Source organism: Aptenodytes patagonicus, chromosome 5 (genome assembly GCF_965638725.1).
Source record: "Aptenodytes patagonicus chromosome 5, bAptPat1.pri.cur, whole genome shotgun sequence".
Taxonomy (NCBI): Eukaryota; Metazoa; Chordata; class Aves; order Sphenisciformes; family Spheniscidae; genus Aptenodytes; species Aptenodytes patagonicus.
Genome location: NC_134953.1, coordinates 4054799 through 4061326, shown reverse-complemented (window position 1 = coordinate 4061326; position 6528 = coordinate 4054799).

Sequence of the window (6528 nt, the reverse complement as noted above, 5' to 3'; positions counted from 1 at the left end):
AGCACTGAAAAGAAGTACCCCTATCACGAGTGCTTGCCTGACACAAGGCACCTAAAACTCTTCCTCTACAAACCTGCAAAGTTCAGAGCATTGTGTAAGTGGCCACTTGTCTGCAGTAGGCGTATTGTTACTTTGGAGTGCAAGTGTTAGGAAACACAAAAGAGATGCTAAAAGAAACGGTGGGAGCTACCGTGTTCTTACAGTTGCAAGATGCTACTAATAGCAAAGATCTTGCTTACAATAGGAGGAGAATTCTGGATCAGGGCTCCTATTGAGTTTTCTTTCCAGGGGGAGCTGGAAAGCTTTGCCATTTGCAGAAGACAGATCTCGCACAAAGAGACAGGCAAAGAAGGTACTGATCTTAGACCTGGATTTTAGGCCTTGTTCCAAGGGCTGTTTATGCCTTTCACATAAACATGAAATGTGAAAGGCATAAACAGTCCTTGGAGAATGGGATGGAAGCCAGATATATTCCAAGAAATTTAAGATAAAGTGAAGTGCCTTTAGAACCTGCTAAATCTGGAGAGCATCAACTTACAATTTTGTGTACATGCAATTGATTTCCACCCAGTCCGACAGAGCTGGCCCCCGGTTCTTTTAGTCAGAGTGCAGAAAGTCCTAGATGGTGACAAAGATGCCGCGGGGCTGCAGCCCTGCTGTTAGCCCACCCAAAGGGACCGTGCTTTCTGATCTTGGAAACAGAAGCAGGAAGCCATCATGTCCAGCATTTAGAATGTTTAGCTGAAGTATAATGGCTGTCAAAACATACAAATCACTCATGCTGCAACGATGAAGTGTTCCTTTAGCGTAGAAACATTTTTAGAAAGACCCATGAAGTCCTTTTGAGGGTGTTTATTAAAATACTGTCGTGGTTTAATCTCAGTCGGCAACTAAGCACCACGCAGCCGCTCGCTCGCTCCCCCCACCCGGTGGGATGGGGGAGAGAATTGGAAGAGCACAAGTGAGAAAAAGTCATGGGTTGAGATAAAAACAGTTTAATAATTGAAATAAAATGATGATAATAAATAATACTACACAAAGCAAGTGATGCACAGTGCAATTGCTCACCACCCGCCGACCGATGTCCAGCCAGTCCCCGAGCAGCGGCCCCCCCGGCCAGCTTTCCCCAGTTTATGTACTGAGTGTGACGTCCCATGGTATGGAATGTCCCTCTGGCCAGTTGGGGTCAGCTGTCCTGGCTGTGCCCCCTCCCAGCTTCTTGTGCACCTCCAGCCTGCTCAGTCGGTAGAGCACGGGAAGCTGAAAAGTCCTTGGCTAGTGTAAGCACTGCTCAGCAACAACTAAAACATCGGTGTGTTATCAACTTTGTTCTCATCCTAAATCCAAAACACTGTACCAGCTACTAGAAAGGAAATTAACTCTATCCCTGCCGAAACCAGGACAAATACTCATGGAGACTGAAAGTTCTCTGCTCTGTCAACTTCAGCAAAGGCATATGTATGGTAACCACATCAGACCTAGGTCTGGGAGAGTATGTTTTCCTACTGTTAACAGTGGTAGTTCCCGTAAGGGAACTGCTAGCGGGGCAGTGTACTTCTTGATTCGAAAGTTACGTAAGCTTACCCACATTTCGAAGTTTCCTAACCCTGTCTTTAGGAGATCAAGTCAAAATTTGGAGCCACAAAAGGTCCAAATGATATTTGAAAATGTTCTGAAGAGTTATTACTCATAAATCTGATCTTTTTAAGCCAACCTTGGGATTATTTGGAGTTGATTTATCCTTTCTGAACTCCATGTTGACAAAATACTGATGGAGAGGATAGAAAATACAGGGTGCCTAGGAGCTAGGAACAGTTAATACGAATTGGAAATGGGCAGTCTCGAAGAAATAAAAATGACAGCAAAACAGTAAAGGAGGAACAAATGAATTCTAAGTGAATTTCCAGTGCTGGAGACTGCAAGGTGTGACTATCTGGTTTAAAAAAATGTTTTCTTCTTTAAATGTAGAATGTTCATTGGGAAGAAAAAAATTTCTTAGTTGTTGATTTTGTTGTACCAACAGCTACCTCTGCTGGCCCAGTTCCTTATATGCATTTAATGTTTTGGTGTTTTTTTTTTCTTTTCATACATGTACACAAAATCTAAATCACTTCTCAGTGCATCAAATATCACATCACAGTTCAACACTCAGCTAGTTACTGGAAACTCCAATAATTGAAAGTTTGTTTATTCTGGGCTTGAGAAGCAAAACTCCCCTGTAGTAATTTATCTTCAATCAACTTTCCCTTGCTTGTAAACCTGTTCAATTTTTCAGCACAAATACAAGGTTAATTAAAAAAATTAAGGCGGAAAATGCTGTGAAGTTAATGGGGTAGGTGTAATATAGGAAGGTTCTTTTTACTTGAACATTTAAAAATACGGATTACATTTCCTATCTGCGGTGTCCTTTTAAAGCCATTAGAAAGATAGTCTGTCTCCGAGGGTGTTTTCCGTTTATTTCCCGTTCTGCATTTTTGTTTCCCCGTGTGGGTTATGCATTCCCATGGCTGTCAAACTGCCTGCAGTTGGTGCCATTTGCAGACATTCACAAAGAGAAGGGAATGCCAAGGCATCCCTGCCATTTTCTGATGCGTTTCCTGTGATGCACTTCGGTAGAAAGAAAAGAATGAGCAAATTTCTTTTTTTCTCTGAACCGCTGGATGTCACTGCTACCCCAGCCAAAATGAAGGTCAGCAGTAAACCCGAGGTTGTTTCTGCAGTAAAAGATTTGGATAACAAAGATGCCGGGAACAGGCCGCTGTAGATTCCGATTAGGGTAGAAGAAAGCTGTTAGAAAACACGTCTACTCCTGCCATCTTTTTACTTGTGTGGATGTTTTCCTTTTTAAAATAAGAAACTTAAAGGAAGGATATACTGTGTTGAATGATACAATCTGTGGTGTATAGATATTTCTAAATGAGTCTGGAGGGAACAAATTATTATCAGACACACTGTAATCCTTACTAATGCCTAACGTTTTAGTAATACTAATTTTAGATACTGCCAGTGTGTGAGAGGCTTCCTTTATCCCCCCGAGTTCTGTCAGAGGCTGATTTAGTGGAGCTGGAGTAGACAGGTGCAATAGCCACTTGGTAACAGCAGAGAGAGCTGGGGAGATGGAGAAAAGACTGCGGAGAAATGATAAATAAAGTTAAATCACTGATTCAGTCTAATCCATTCTAATTTTATTTGATATCTGAATAGTTCCATCCTAATTTTTTATTCTTCCAATTGAGCTCGAAAACGTTATGAAGGTTTTCCCTAAAACATTTCTACTTTCTCTTTTAAGTCCAGCTACTGGTTTCTTAGTATTTGAAGTTGTGTAAAGCCTCTCTAGCTTCTGTGGGCTTTTCTTCCCGCACACCCCTGTCTCTCTTAACCTCATAATTATCAAAACCACATGATAGTTCCAACTTTAACTCTGATTTCCAGAAACCTCCCTGCATAAATAGAAATTTCTTCCACTGAAAAGTTGTGTTTGATGGTAATGATAACGCTGAGCAGGTACAGTGGAACTGGTGAATAGCTCTGGTCATGCCATTTTCCACCAGCCACTCCTCATAATGGATCACTCATTAATTTCAGGAAATGTTTTGTAGTGACCAGAGGAAACAGCACTGACAACAGATTTTCCATTTTCATTCCTGCGGTACTATTATACCCTTTTACTGCTGAAGTGACTGTCTTTCAAAAGTCTTCCAGTTTGCCCTAGCACTTACTTAATCTTTCTGTGATGGATGAGATTTTTACCCTAATTTTCTTGGCAACACAATGAAGCACACAGAACAGAGATAATGTCAAAGGCAAATAAATGGGACGTAGAGAGGTGGTTCGAACTATCTCCATGCTAACAGTGAACACAGTCAATTCAACCACTCTGCGAACTGCTAACAGTAACCCATTGCAGAGGGACCTGGACAGGCTGGATTGATGGGCCGAGGCCAGCTGTATGAGGTTCAACAAGGCCAAGTGCCGGGTCCTGCACTTCGGCCACAACAACCCCATGCAACGCTACAGGCTTGGGGAAGAGTGGCTGGAAAGCTGCCTGGCGGAAAAGGACCTGGGGGTTCTGGTCGACAGCTGGCTGAACATGAGCCGGCAGTGTGCCCAGGCGGCCAAGAAGGCCAATGGCATCCTGGCCTGTACCAGAAATAGTGTGGCCAGCAGGAGTAGGGAAGTGATCGTGACCCTGTACTCGGCACTGGTGAGGCCGCACCTCGAATACTGTGTTCAGTTTTGGGCCCCTCACTACAAGAAGGACGTCGAGGTGCTGGAGCGTGTCCAGAGAAGGGCAACGAGGCTGGTGAGGGGTCTGGAGAACAAGTCTGATGAGGAGTGGCTGAGGGAACTGGGGTTGTTTAGCCTGGAGAAAAGGAGGCTGAGGGGAGACCTCATCGCGCTGTACAACTACCTGAAAGGAGGTTGTAGCGAGGTGGGGGTCGGTCTCTTCTCCCAAGTAACAAGTGATAGGACGAGAGGAAATGGCCTCAAGTTGCGGCAGGGGAGGTTTAGATTGGACGTGAGGAAAAATGTCTTTACTGAAAGAGTGGTGAAACATTGGAAGAGGCTGCCCAGGGAAGTGGTGGAGTCCCCATCCCTGGAGGTATTTAAAAGACGTGTAGATGAGGCGCTTAGGGACATGGTTTAGTGGGCATGGTGGTGTTGGGTTGACGGTTGGACTCGATGATCTTAGAGGTCTTTTCCAACCTCAATGATTCTATGTTTCTATGATTTTACAAGATTGTTTTAAATTGCAGGAGAACCTTATTTTACTGATGAATGCCCTTCCTAATTCCACAGTCATTAGATCCTAAAGCTGCTGAATTTCCCTGAAATTTCCCATTTCCCCTGTTGAATCTTAGCAGTTACTATTGCACCCTAAAAAATTAATTTTTACTTTGGTTTCTAAGAAGCCTCGAGCAAGCTCAGGGAGGCCTGCAAACCGAGGAGTCTATAGAGAAGCTGCTATCGTGCAACAATCTTTGGGTGTCTCTGCAGAATTAGAGATGCCTTTCTCCAGACCCAGACTGGAGCCCTGACATGGTATCTGGGGGGGACAAGGGGACAGCTGAGCCTAGCTATGGCCCTTGAAATGGCCCTTAAGCCAGCAGTCACAATACCCGTGCCTAAGGCAACCTCTTGCATTCGAGAGTTTTGAAGGCACAAACAACACCCCCCCCCCCTTTTTTTTTTTAACGTCTTTGAACTGCATGTAGGGGGTGAGAAGGAATCTTGATAACGTGACCAGCGGGTGGGTGATGCACTGGTGTCTACCTGCTTTCTCTGACTTCAGATGGGTGTGGGTGAGGGGAACCGTGCATTTGTGCCGTATTAATTCTAGCATGGTTTTTGTTGTCAGCCTCGAGCTAGTGGGGAATTAGCACACAAAAGAAGCACTAAGCTCACCCCGTTTAATTGCTCAACAGTCCCTTCCACCCTTTAGCCAAGCACTGGGTGGGATTGATGCCATCTTTGTGAGCAGTGCTTGTTCCTGATCTAGGAGGCAATAAGGAAGTCTCCAAAGTCCGGGCCCTGGAGCAGGTGAAGGAAGCGTAGAGAATATGAGAAGGCCTGTAATAATGCCTCTGGTGTTGAACTACCTTCCTTAGCCTTGCTTTCCTGCACACAAATGTATTTTCATAGTTAGTGAGGCACTGAAGAAAATAGTTTTGCTGTATGTATGAGGAAGAGAAGTGTTTCTGTGTGTCGAGAGATCGTAAGGCACAGAAAGGAAGGGAACAGGAGCAGCGCATGGAAGTTAGGAGCTAAGCTAGACAGGGAAGAGGAGGGCATTTCCCCACCTGCCAGGCAGTGACTACCTCAGGTGTGAGCTATCACTTGCTCACCACATGGGTTTAAAAACCACGGCTCAGCCCCTCCTTCCCCTCCCGCCTGTCTTCCCAGCACCTCGAAAGAAAGGTTTAAAAACCCTGGGACGCCTGAAGACTCAAAATACTCTTCGGAGTCGTTTTATTTTTTTCCTTCGCCTTCTGGCTTTCCAGGGAAAGCTCGATTGCGCCTTCGCTATTACCCCGAAAGTGCTGCCCCTGGCATGCTGGTTCTGGCCCCGAAAGTCCTTGAGGTGGGAGGAAGCGCGGTTGAAGGGACGGGCCCGCCGCGCGGGCCACGGCCGAGCTCCCTCAGCCCGGCCCGGGGGCGGGGCGCGGGGCAGGCCGGTTTTCTGAGCCTCTTCCGCAGGGCGGGGGACGCGGCCACCTCGGCCAGAAAACCAGCCTAAAATAAAAAAGCCGAGAGCCTTGCTGAGCGGTCACGGGATCAGCCGCCGAGGGGGGCTGCGGCGGGTCGCCGGCGGGGAAGGGGCGGTGGGAACGTGAGGGGCGGCCGTTCCCGCCGCTGGGGCGGGGCGGGGGCCGCTGGCGCTCTCAGCCTCCGCCCGGCCTCGGGGGTCCTCGCGGGGCGCCGGGGCTCCCCCGCCATCTCGGGGGGCGCCTGTGGGGGGTCACAGCGGGCGAAGCCGCCCGGAGGCCCGCGGAAGCCCGGGGGTCTGGAGGGAGAGCTGGGCCTGCT